Genomic DNA, 12,311 nt, shown 5'->3' on the forward strand with positions numbered 1-12,311 from the left:
TTTCTAAAAAGGTCAACATAGTTGGGTAAAGAAGTGTTACAGGACAAGGTTTCAAACTAGATCAACACAAGTGAAGAGCTCTAAGCAAAACAGACCAGCACAAGACTAGTTACCCATATTCTTCCTACTAAGAACCTTGCATCCAAACGATTATTAATTAGAAAGATATTCACGGAGCAAGAGAGTCTTCAGTTTCCTCCTAAACACGCACAGGGAGTCCACAGTTTGAACGGAGGTAGCTCGTTCCACCAGCTAGGAACTACATATGAATTTCCTCTCTGGGTGCTAACATCGTTTTGCCCTCTCTTTGGGCTGCTCTCAGAGGATTCCTGTCCAGATACTTTCTGTACTGACAAGACTTATTGCATCCAAGCAGCCATCATCTGCACACAATAGCACATAGAGATGCTACTTTACATTAAAATAAACCACGTAAAAGAGCAAAATTTGCTGCTGACACTACAGGAAATTCATCTGTATTCATTATTACTCTTCTCTTCTTTAAATAATTACAGTTGGTGGCAGCAGCTGCTCTGCAAATAATGAACTGGCAAGAGTGACGCTGAACTGCTATTCATGTGCACATGCCTCTGGGACTTATACTTGTTTTTTTTTTTAGCCAGTTTCTTCTCTCTCTCTCTCTCACTGGATTCCTTATCTCGACTACTCTTTACTTTAGATCTCACCATTATGTTTGTTGTGACACTACAGAGGTACAGTGTTCTTTGACTCTGACTTGTCATCCATTTTGTATTCTTGTCAGTGAATTTTAAAGGGGCATATTATATCTTTTTAGATAAGTACGTGATGGTCTTGACAAATCAACAGCCAGACAGCAACATACATCTACAACTGTAAAAACAAACTGTAAATACAAAATCTAAAGACAAATTGAAGGCACCAAAACAAAAACTTTGTATCATTAAGCTCATTATTTGCCATTTTAATGGTACTGGGGATGACATGCCAGCATATGAAAGTTTCTCAAAGCTTGAAATTATCTTTATTGCTACATTACCAGATTACATGAAATTGACTAAACACAGATGGAAAAACTGTACATACGGTACATACGGTATATCAGTATGAAATAATTAGTAACATCTGCTGTCTTAATTGATTGCAGAGATAACTCTATAACTCTACTAGAACATAAGTTCCAAGCTCTGATACTGAAGAGCTGCTTTGGCCCCAGGTTTTCGTTTCAGCCTCTTTCTGAATTAGTAATCAACTGCTGATGTTAATGAAACAAATTCTTTTTTGCATTAATTTTAGATGATTTCTGCAGCCAAAACACAATGAAATACAAAGCAAGTTAAGAGATGTCCAGCTAACACAATCCCTTTTGTACCTGCATGTCTGTCATGCAACATATATTTCAAATAAAATATTTGGAAAGAAAAAAGTGAAGGTCTGATAAATATTGATCTGTTTTGGGTACAAAATGTGTTAATAGTGCTCTTACAAAAAAGAACAGTTAAAAATGCCTGGTGTTGCAGAATTACTAACAAGCCTCAACATTAAATAAACAGTTTCATTAACAGTGAGAAATGTTTTTTATTTAAGAAAATATTTGCACAAAAAAGTGGCCCTTCGGGAACATTTCAGACCCGAGTTAGATAGTCATCTGTTCACTTTGTTTGCACCTCTAATTGTCTGGCCACTGGTTAAGGAAAAAATAAACACAGGCTTTGAATCTTAAAAGCAAGTTAATTAAGTTAAGGCAAAAGAAGGATGTTCCATTAGCAGCAGTAATTGGTTATTAATTAAGAAACTGAATACAGTCAAAAACCACAGCCACAGCAGCCCCCTAGGATCTGTATTAGAAGCTACTTTTGGGGTGATTGCAAAAGATTGAATGTGTGATTGGCACTGCCTTGTTTTCATCATTGTAAATATATATTTTAAGTGAGTCACTCAAAATAAGCAGTTAATGATGCACTGATAAATGCATGCATTTAAGTACTTGTCTAATTTAGATTTAGAATATAATTAAATTCAATTATGTTTCAAGAAGTAATTGATAAACCTGAAATGTGATTTTTAAATCTCCAAAAAGTGCTTCATATTGAAAAATCACTTATGAACATCACCCATAGTAGGCTACATTTCTTGTAGTTGGGATAGTGATACATTTTAGTCAACTCTGACCAACACAATAGTTTGGAAAATAAATCCATAGTTGTTTTTATTGCCAGAAATTTGAATTGTTAGAATTCTAATGTAATTCTGGCAAAATGACACAAGACTCAAAATATGAAAGATTTAGACATTGCGTTCCCATGTATATTTTCCCCTTTTAAGTCCATTATTAGACTATAGCCGCAAATAATACATGAAGAAAATTAAGCCTGAGTTGTTAAATGACCATAGACATATTTAGCTAATGGCTTTAATGAATACTAGAGATTTGAGGAGTTTAATTTTACTGAGCAAGTTCAATGCTTGGAGCAGATAGTTTTGGATAAGGAAGAGATATTTTTGTTCAAAAGGATGTGGACAACATTTTTAGAAAATTAAAAGTAAATAAAAGTCCTGGACCTGACCTTAGTGTTAAGTCCTTGAAATCTTGTTTACAGCAGCTAAGCTCCATTTCTTTATTTTCATTTTGTCATTGGACCATCAGAAGATTCCAAGTCTATGGAAACAGCCTACTATATTATAAAATAGCTGAAAACAGAAACTCTAAAGCTTTACCCAGAAGTTCTGACGTCACTGGATATGAAATCATCTGAAAAACTTTTAAACAGGAAGCTGACAGAGGAAACTCATAGTTTTATAGATCCATTTCAGGTTTGCCTACCAGTCTAATAGAGGGACAGAGAACATCATTGTTCCTTTGCTTCATCAGTTATATAGTATAAGCACTTGGAGAACATCAACACTAACTGAATTCTAAAAAAAAAAATTTAGGTCTACAGGGAAAACTTTTAGGCTGTATAGGTTACTTGCAGAAAAACTAACGTGAATTTAACAATAATGTTATTAACCTGGTAATGTGTTTTCATGCTATAAATAAAACTATATAAAGAGCTTATGTTTATTGTTATACTTTGTTCTTTGATTTTGCATTGTTTTCATGTGGACTGACTGACTATGATGTGTAACAGATGCACTTTGTTCTGCCTCCAACAGGGAGTAGATTAAAAGGAGGATGATCAGAAAGTGAGAGGTACAAAGCACAGATCGAAACTGGGAACTCAGTCAAAACCTAAATAAACTAAGGAATCGTCAGAAATTACTCAGTAAACATTCAAAAGTGAAAAACCAAAAAGAAATATGACAAATGCAAGTTATGAGTGTAAGTCCTGACAGTAGCAATATAATAAACAGACAATAGACTATCAACAAAATAAACAGACATACACAATAAATGCAACAAATATACAAACAATACAACAGTGTAACATTATTCATTTTTATGCATTCAAAATTCTGATGGCCTGTGATATGAAACTATTACTCAGTCTTGCAGAAGCAGAGCAGAAACTACAATATAGTTTACCAGATGGTAGAAGAGAGAAGAGATCATGTAATGGGTGGGAATGGTCTTTCGCAAAGTTGCTGGCTCTGGTAGCAGTGGGTTTGGTAAATGTCTTTCAGGAGAGGCAGATGCAAACCAAGAACCTTCTCAGCTGCTCGCACTATCTGCTGTAGTGTGTTACAGTCCAAAACAACAGTTCTTGTACCAGACATTGCGGCAGCTAGAGAGAAGACCTTCACTGGCACTCCTATAGAATGTGGTAAAGATTGGTGAGGAGAGGCCTGCTCTCTTCAGTCTCATCAAAAAGTACAAACGTTGCTGAGCCTTCTTGGAGTTGAGGGGCCAAGAAAAGTCATCCATGATGTGGACTCCTAGTAACTTGGTGTTTTTAACCCTTCCAGCAACAGCATAGTTGACAGTCAGAGGTGGATGAATAGTGCTGGATTTCCTGAAGTCTATTATCATCTCTTTTGTCTTTTCAACATTAAGAGAGAGATTATTGCACTTACACCAGGCAGCCATTCTTGACACCTTTTCCATGTATGCTGAGACATAATTGTTTTTGTTATGACCCACCCTCAACATGTCATCTGCAAACTTGATGACCTGGTTCGAACTGAACTCTGCTGAGCAGTTGTGTGTCACCAGTGTTAAAAGCATAGGGTCAAGGACGGTGCCCTGTGGTGCTCCTGTGCTCAGTGTGATGGTTCCGGAGGTGTTGGTGAAAATGCAGACGAACTGAGGCTGCTCCATCGGGAAGTCTTAAATCCAGTTTACAATGGGAATGCTGAGGCCCAGCCTGCTCAGCATAGTATTGAATTTTGTGCTGAAGTCGATGTACATCATCCTTACGGAGTCTCTCTTGTCCAGCTGAGTCTGAGACAGATGAAGTGCAGTGGATATGGTGTTGTTGGGGCAGTAGACAAACTGAAGGGTGTCCAGTGAGCTGGGAACGGTGGCTTCCAACTTTGCTAAACACCTATTGCACCTTTCAGGTTGCCCTACCCCAATATTCTGTACCATGGTCCTACCTATTGCCTATGAGCATTTCTAGGTGATTCCTTAGTTCCCTGTTTATACTCAGTGACTCCTAACAAATGATCTTGTTTGTACCCATCATAGTAACCAGTGAAAGGCCTGTAGCTCTGAAATGACATATAATAACTGTCTTTGTCTCTCTCTTTTTCTTTCTTTCTTTGGCATGGCAGCTATGTATACTTTTTTTCCATTCTGTACTATTCACTTAATGATTATTAACATTAATACAAAAATGTACTGGAACAAATGACAATTTTAATTTTACCTACTGCTACTGCAGTGGGCTGGTGCCCTGCCCGGGGTTTGTTTCCTGCCTTGCGCCCTGTGTTGGCTGGGACTGGATCCAGCAGACCCCCGTGACCCTGTAGTTAGGATATAGTGGGTTGGATAATGGATGGATGGATGGATAATACTGCTAAAACTGATCTAATTGTTGTTATTGAGGATTTTATGAGCTTATCTTACTCTAATATCTATTCCCTTAATTGCTATTTATATGGAACAAATTGTGCAGAGATGTCGCCTGAAACACTGCATTTTCTGGACATAATTTCCATTTTTTGAGATTATTTCACAATAATTACATCAAAAGGTAACTATACTCAAGCATAATTACAGAAATTGAAAAAATAAGGTACTAAATTTTTGCAGAAATTCAGTGAATAACTAACAAACAAAATAATTTAGGCATACAATCTCAGATTTTTAGAAAACAAAATAAAAGTTTTATATTAATTAAAATAAGTAATTTTCTTGACAACTGTCATTTTAAAATAAGTTCTTTAAAACCACATGGACACATCTAAAAAGTGGTTAAGATCAAATTTCTAGTATTTTTTTATGTAAGAAAAATTTCTACATATTCAAGTATATTTACAGCAAGTTCTTCTTTGCAATGTATTTTCACCAAAAATGGATTATTTTCCTGTCCACTATTAATACTGTAATAGTTTGTGCTTAATTTTAAATAGTGTGTAACATTATTTATATTTTATAACCCCTTTGAGCAAGTCAATGCACCATCAATACTTTCCTTGCAGAAATAAGGAAACAATTGTACTCTACACTTATGATTTGTTAACATTGCTGGACTTAAGTACATTCTGAAATTCTCAAATGCTAAAGGTATCTTGTGAAACAAAACTATATATGTCTCCTAACACTCAGAAACACCATGCATTTTGTTACTACTAAAACTGCCAAGGTTATGCCAAGTTATGAGAACATGAATACAACCATTAAGAAGAATATCAGGGAGGCTAACAGACAGTTGGAGAGGAATATAGCAGATAAGGCGAAAGAAGACCCTAAGAGATTCTTTCAGTATTTTAGTAGTAAAAGAACAGTCAAGGAGGAGGTCAAGTGCATCAGGAATAGTAAAGGGGAATTAAAAGATACAGACAGTGAAATAGCGGATGCCCAAAGCTTACATTTTTCTGAGGTGTTTACAAGTGAGCAAGTGGATAATCTCCCAGAGGTAAACGCGACTACTAAGGAGGTACTGAGGGATTTGGAAATTGTAGAGGGAGAAGTGCTGCTCAGATTAAATAAGATGAAATTAAACAAATCACCAGGGGCCTCATGTATAACGGCGTGCGTAGAATTCACACTATAACATGGCGTAAGCACAAAAGCCGAAATGTGCTTACGCACAGAAAAATCCAGATGCAGGAATCTGTGCGTACTACAACTTCCACGTTCTTCCGCTCCATAAATCCCGATCGTGCACGCGCTTTATGTCCCGCCCCAACTCCTCCCAGAATTACGCCTCTTTGAATATGCAAATCAATACAAATCACCCTTAAGCTCAGCCTTCTGTGAAAAGACAATGGGAAAAGCACGGGGAAAAATATAACAATTTCAGCGAATACCAAGTCGAGGCAAAGGAAAAATATATTATTTGTTTATTTAAACCGTGGTATAATCAACAAAAGGAAGTTGATCGAGTGACAGCGTGTTGGAGAAACTTGAAAGCTCAGATATCAGTCGCCGTGAAAAGGCGAGTCATAGCCCACTGTCTGAGTGTAATATGAAAGCTTTTTAGGGTACAGAGAAAAAAAAGGCACACAGTGGGGAAAAAAAGCACGAAATGTCAACTTCAATCTCGAAATTTCCACTTTAATCGTGTACAGTAATCCCTCGCTATATCGCGCTTCGACTTTCGCGGCTTCACTCTATCGCGGATTTTAAATGTAAGCACATCTAAATATATATCACGAATTTTTCGCTGGTTTGCGGATTTCTGCAGACAATGGGTCTTTTAATTTATGCTACACGCTTCCTCAGTTTGTTTGCCCTGTTGATTTCATACAAGGGACGCTATTGGCTGATGGCTTAGAAGCTACCCAATCAGAGCATGTATTACATATTAACTAAAACTCCTCAATGCTACAAGATATGCATCCTGCGCGGAGCTTGATTGTTTGCTTGTCTCTGCTTCTCTCTCACCCTCTCTGACATTCTCTGCACCTGACGGAGGGGATGTGAGCAGAGGTGCTGTTTACACAGAAGCTGTTTGCCTAGTGGATACGGACGCACCTCTAAGAAATGCCGCTTTATCGCGGTTTTTCCAAAAGCACACTTATTGATTTTTTGATGGTTTGCTTTAATCTCGCTCTCGCTCACTCTCTCTCTGACTTTCTCTGCGCCTGAAGGAGGAGATGTGAGCATAGGGGCTGTTTGCACAAAGGCTGCTTGCTTAGAAGATACTGACGCTCCTCTAAAAAATGCCGCGGCAAACTTAAAAGCACACGTATTGATTTTTTGATTGTTTGCTTTTCTTTGCGAGCGCTCTCTCTCTCTCTCCCTCTCTCTCTCTGAAATTCTCTGCTCCTGAAGAGAAGATCTATTTGCATTCTTTTAATTGTGAGAAAGAACTGTCATCTCTGTCTTGTCATGGAGCACAGTTTAAACTTTTGACTAAAGAGTGTTATTTCATGTCTAGAGGGCTCTAATAATGTTAACAGTGTGGGAGAGTTTATAAGGGCTTAAATATATAAAAATAACTACACAAACATATGGTTTCTACTTTGCGGATTTTCATCTATCGCGGGGGGTTCTGGAACGCAACCCCCGTGATCGAGGAGGGATTACTGTAGTTTATTTTCTCATTAAAGTAGAACATCATAAATGTCATCTTAAAATCGTTTAATTAACCAGTTTCTCAAATCACATCGTAATTAAAGTGGCACGTGAAATGCTTTGTTTTGTATTTGATCTTCTATGTGCTCTGTGTGTGTCAATCACTACTTGCTTCTTAAACCGGCTCTCTTCCTGCGACTGTACACAGAATCCATTACATTCGTGATATTACAGCTCTCTGAATAACTAAAATACTGAGATGTATACGTAATATCAGTTTCATGATGATAAGAGTTAAAGCGCGTTATTAAACATGGGTTTTACAGCGCAGCGATTGTGCACGACCATCGATGAAATTATTTATTGCAGCAGTACTCAGGGGCGGCTCTAGGCTTGTGGTGGCACTGGGCAGAAAAAGAATCGGTGGCTCCTTCGCCCGCCAATGTCAATATGGTAGTTTATGCATGGCGGATGGCCACGTCCGTTGCGCGCCTCGTGCTCATGACATAAACGTTTAACTTTTGTTGAAATTTGCCGCTGCGTTTTTAGCTGTGTCGTTATTTTCTCTTTCTGTTTTATATTCAATATATATTGCTGTAGCTACCACTGCATTCCTTGCTTTTCTTTCTCCAAATAACCGATCGCCACACAATCAGCTCTGTAATAGAAGTTAAGCCATCTGTAAGCTTAGAGCGCCGATTCTTCAAAAAGTTTAAGGAACACTGAAATATCTTCATAGTACATGTTTAATTATTCTATCCTTCACACCAGTCCCACTGAAGAATATAGATTATTTAAATGAAGTTAAAGTTTTACCTGTATAATATAATAAAAATATTTTTCTGCATTTCATCTTAAAAATGATATTGTCATCATATGTAAATACGCACTTTATAAAGTGTCTCAGGTTGTGCAATATTATAACTATAGTGTAAGTTTACAGTGAGGTGATTGTACTTATAAGTACTAACAGTTCTACAAGGAGCAATTGATTGAGTGCGTGTAGAGTTCTTGGGATGAAACTGTTTCTGAACCGCGAGGTCCGTACAGGAAAGGCTTTGAAACGTTTTGCCGTGGCTGAGGTAGCGTGTCCTTGAAGCTGTATACCGATAATTCTCTTTCTGATCAGCTGCTGCTGTGATTCACACTCAGATACAGTGATATAAATACTCTGAATGCTGCAGTGAGAGTAATATGGAAAAAGATGATCCGCTGTGGCAACTCCTAACGGGAGCAACTGAAAGAAGAAGAAGGTGCAGTGAGAGTAACAACGCTAAAGCAGTTATGGTATTTGGAATACTATGGCTATTCCCTGGACCATTATATTGTTACAAGTTAATTACAATCAGATGCGTTACACTAATAAACAATATGCGGTCAGTCTCAGTGTATTTATAAAATAAGGTGTAACCACACAGGAACAGTAGCACTGCTTTGACGCTGGGTGCCGCCAGTCTGCAAAACCGTGCGGAGAACTTGCGTACGACAAGGTATGAGGTACCGTGGAAAAGTGCGTGGCTTTACGCCAAGTGTAGGTTTTATACATCGCGATTTGAACGTGGAAAAGTTCTTACGCAACATTTCTGTGCGTATGCACCATTTATACATGAGGCCCTAGGACCAGATAATATTTATCCTCGTGTTCTTAAGGAGGCTAGTGAGTACATATATAAACCCTTGACACATATTTTTAGGAAGTCACTGCGCACTAGAGAGATTCCATTACATTTGTGATATTACAGCTCTCTGAATAACTAAAATACTGAGATGTATATGTAATATCAGTTTCATGATGATAAGAGTTAAAGCGCGTTATTAAACATGGGTTTTACAGCGCAGCGATTGTGCACGACCATCGATGAAATTATTTATTGCATCAGTACTCAGGGGCGGCTCTAGGCTTGTGGTGGCACTGGGCAGAAAAAGAATCGGTGGCTCCTTTGCCCGCCAATGTCAATATGGTAGTTTATGCACGGTGGATGGCCACGTCCGTTGCGGACACTGCATAGCCGCCTCGTGCTCATGACATAAACGTTTAACTTTTGTTGAAATTTGCCGATGCGTTTTTAGCTGTGTCGTTATTTTCTCTTTCTGTTTTATATTCAATATATATTGCCGTAGCTACCACTGCATTCCTTGCTTTTCTTTCTCCAAATAACCGATCGCCACACAATCAGCTCTGTAATAGAAGTTAAGCCATCTGTAAGCTTAGAGCGCCGATTCTTCAAAAAGTTTAAGGAACACTGAAATATCTTCATAGTACATGTTTAATTATTCTATCCTTCACGCCAGTCCCACTGAAGAATATAGATTATTTAAATGAAGTTAAAGTTTTATCTGTATAATATAATAAAAATATTTTGCTGCATTTCATCTTAAAAATGATATTGTCATCATATGTAAATACGCACTTTATAAAGTGTCTCAGGTTGTGCAATATTATAACTATAGTGTAAGTTTACAGTGAGGTGATTGTACTTATAAGTACTAACAGTTCTACAAGGAGCATTTGATTGAGTGCGTTTAGAGTTCTTGGGATGAAACTGTTTCTGAACTGCGAGGTCCGTACAGGAAAGGCTTTGAAACGTTTTGCCGTGGCTGAGGTAGCGTGTCCTTGAAGCTGTATACCGATAATTCTCTTTCCGATCAGCTGCTGCTGTGATTCACACTCGGATACAGTGATATAAATACTCCGAATGCTGCAGTGAGAGTAATATGGAAAAAGATGATCCGCTGTGGCAACTCCTAACGGGAGCAGCTGAAAGAAGAAGAAGGTGCAGTGAGAGTAACAACGCTAAAGCAGTTATGGTATTTGGAATACTATGGCTATTCCCTGGACCATTATATTGTTACAAGTTAATTACAATCAGATGCGTTACACTAATAAACAATATGCGGTCAGTCTCAGTGTATTTATAAAATAAGGTGTAACCACACAGGAACAGTAGCACTGCTTTGACGCTGGGTGCCGCCAGTCTGCAAAACCGAGCGGAGAACTTGCGTACGACAAGGTATGAGGTACCGTGGAAAAGTGCGTGGCTTTACGCCAAGTGTAGGTTTTATACATCGCGATTTAAACGTGGAAAAGTTCTTACGCAACATTTCTGTGCGTATGCACCATTTATACATGAGGCCCTAGGACCAGATAATATTTATCCTCGTGTTCTTAAGGAGGCTAGTGAGTACATATATAAACCCTTGACACATATTTTTAGGAAGTCACTGCGCACTAGAGAGATTCCGAAGGACTGGAAAATGGCAAATATCATCCCATTATATAAAAAGGGTGACAGGGCTGATCCAAGCAACTATAGGCTAGTAAGCTTAACATGCATCACAGGAAAATTAATGGAAGGAATTATTCAGGATAAGATTGAGCAACACATGGCAAGGACAGGAGTTATTCTGAACAGTCAGTATGGGTTCAGAAGAGGGAGGTCGTGTTTTATGAACATGCTGGAATTCTATGAGGAGGCAACAAAAGGATACAATCAAAGTGGAGCTTATGATATTATTTATATGGACTTTCAGAAAGCATTTGATAAGGTGCCACATGAGAGGTTGGGCATCAAATTAAAAGAAGTTGGAGTTCAAGGTGATGCTTTTAGATGGGTGCAGAATTGGCTCAGACACAGGAAGCAGAGGGTGATGGTGCGAGGAACCTCATCAGAACTGGCTGATGATAAGAGTAGTGTTCCACAGGGGTCAGTGCTAGGGCCAATGCTATTTTTAATATATATAAATGATTTAGATAGGAATATAAGTAACAAGCTGGTTAAGTTTGCAGATTATACTAAGACGGGTGGATTAGCACATACAGTGATACCTTGAGATACGAGTTTAATTCGTTCCGTGACTGAGCTCGTAAGTCAAAATGCTTGTATCTCAAATCAATTTTCCCAATTGAAATTAATTGAAATGAGATTAATTCGTGCCAGCCCCCAAAAAACCACCCCAATTTTTTGTTAATGTTTTCAACATAAGAAAAATGTATTTATAATGAACAAATATTGTATACAAACAAAATAAAACCTATTACATAAAAGAGAATCGAAAGAAATAAACAGATATTGGTGAAGCCGATTAGCGTATTGTAATGTTTTTTTCTTTCACTTCACTTTTACTTAATTTAATTTTCTTCTTCACTAGTTTTTTTTTGCCACACTTTCACTTTCATTCGCAGGGCATTTCAATAGAAACCTGTTCAAGGAGCTTTGTTTAGTCCTCCCCTTTAGAATGTTTTTGAAATGAGTTAGGCAAGTGTCATTAAATAATGCCACTGCGTGATCAGTTGCAGCTTTTTCAGGGTGTTTCTTTTCAATAAAGGCAAGCGTCATTAAATAGTGCGGCTGCGCAATCAGTTGCAACTTTTTCAGGGTGTTTCTTTTCAATAAAGTCAAGTGTTAGGCATATGTCATTAATTAGCGCGACTGCGCGATCAGTTGCATCTTTTTCAGGGTGTTTCTTTTCTTTAAAGTTCGAAACTTTTTTCCCACATTGAAAACACTTCCTTTATCTCACTTTAAGAGATAACCTCCTCCGCGATACCGCTCTCCTGCAGAACCTCCGTATGTTGCTGCGTCTGTAGTTCTGTCACCTCCTCTGTCATCAGTTCCTCGGAATGTGTGGTGACAAGCTCTTTCATGGCTCGTATTTCGAATTTTGGCTCATAACTCAGGGCAAAAAATCGACTTAGTGATGGCTTGTA

The sequence above is a fragment of the Polypterus senegalus genome, chromosome 1 (assembly GCF_016835505.1).
Source record: "Polypterus senegalus isolate Bchr_013 chromosome 1, ASM1683550v1, whole genome shotgun sequence".
Taxonomy (NCBI): Eukaryota; Metazoa; Chordata; class Cladistia; order Polypteriformes; family Polypteridae; genus Polypterus; species Polypterus senegalus.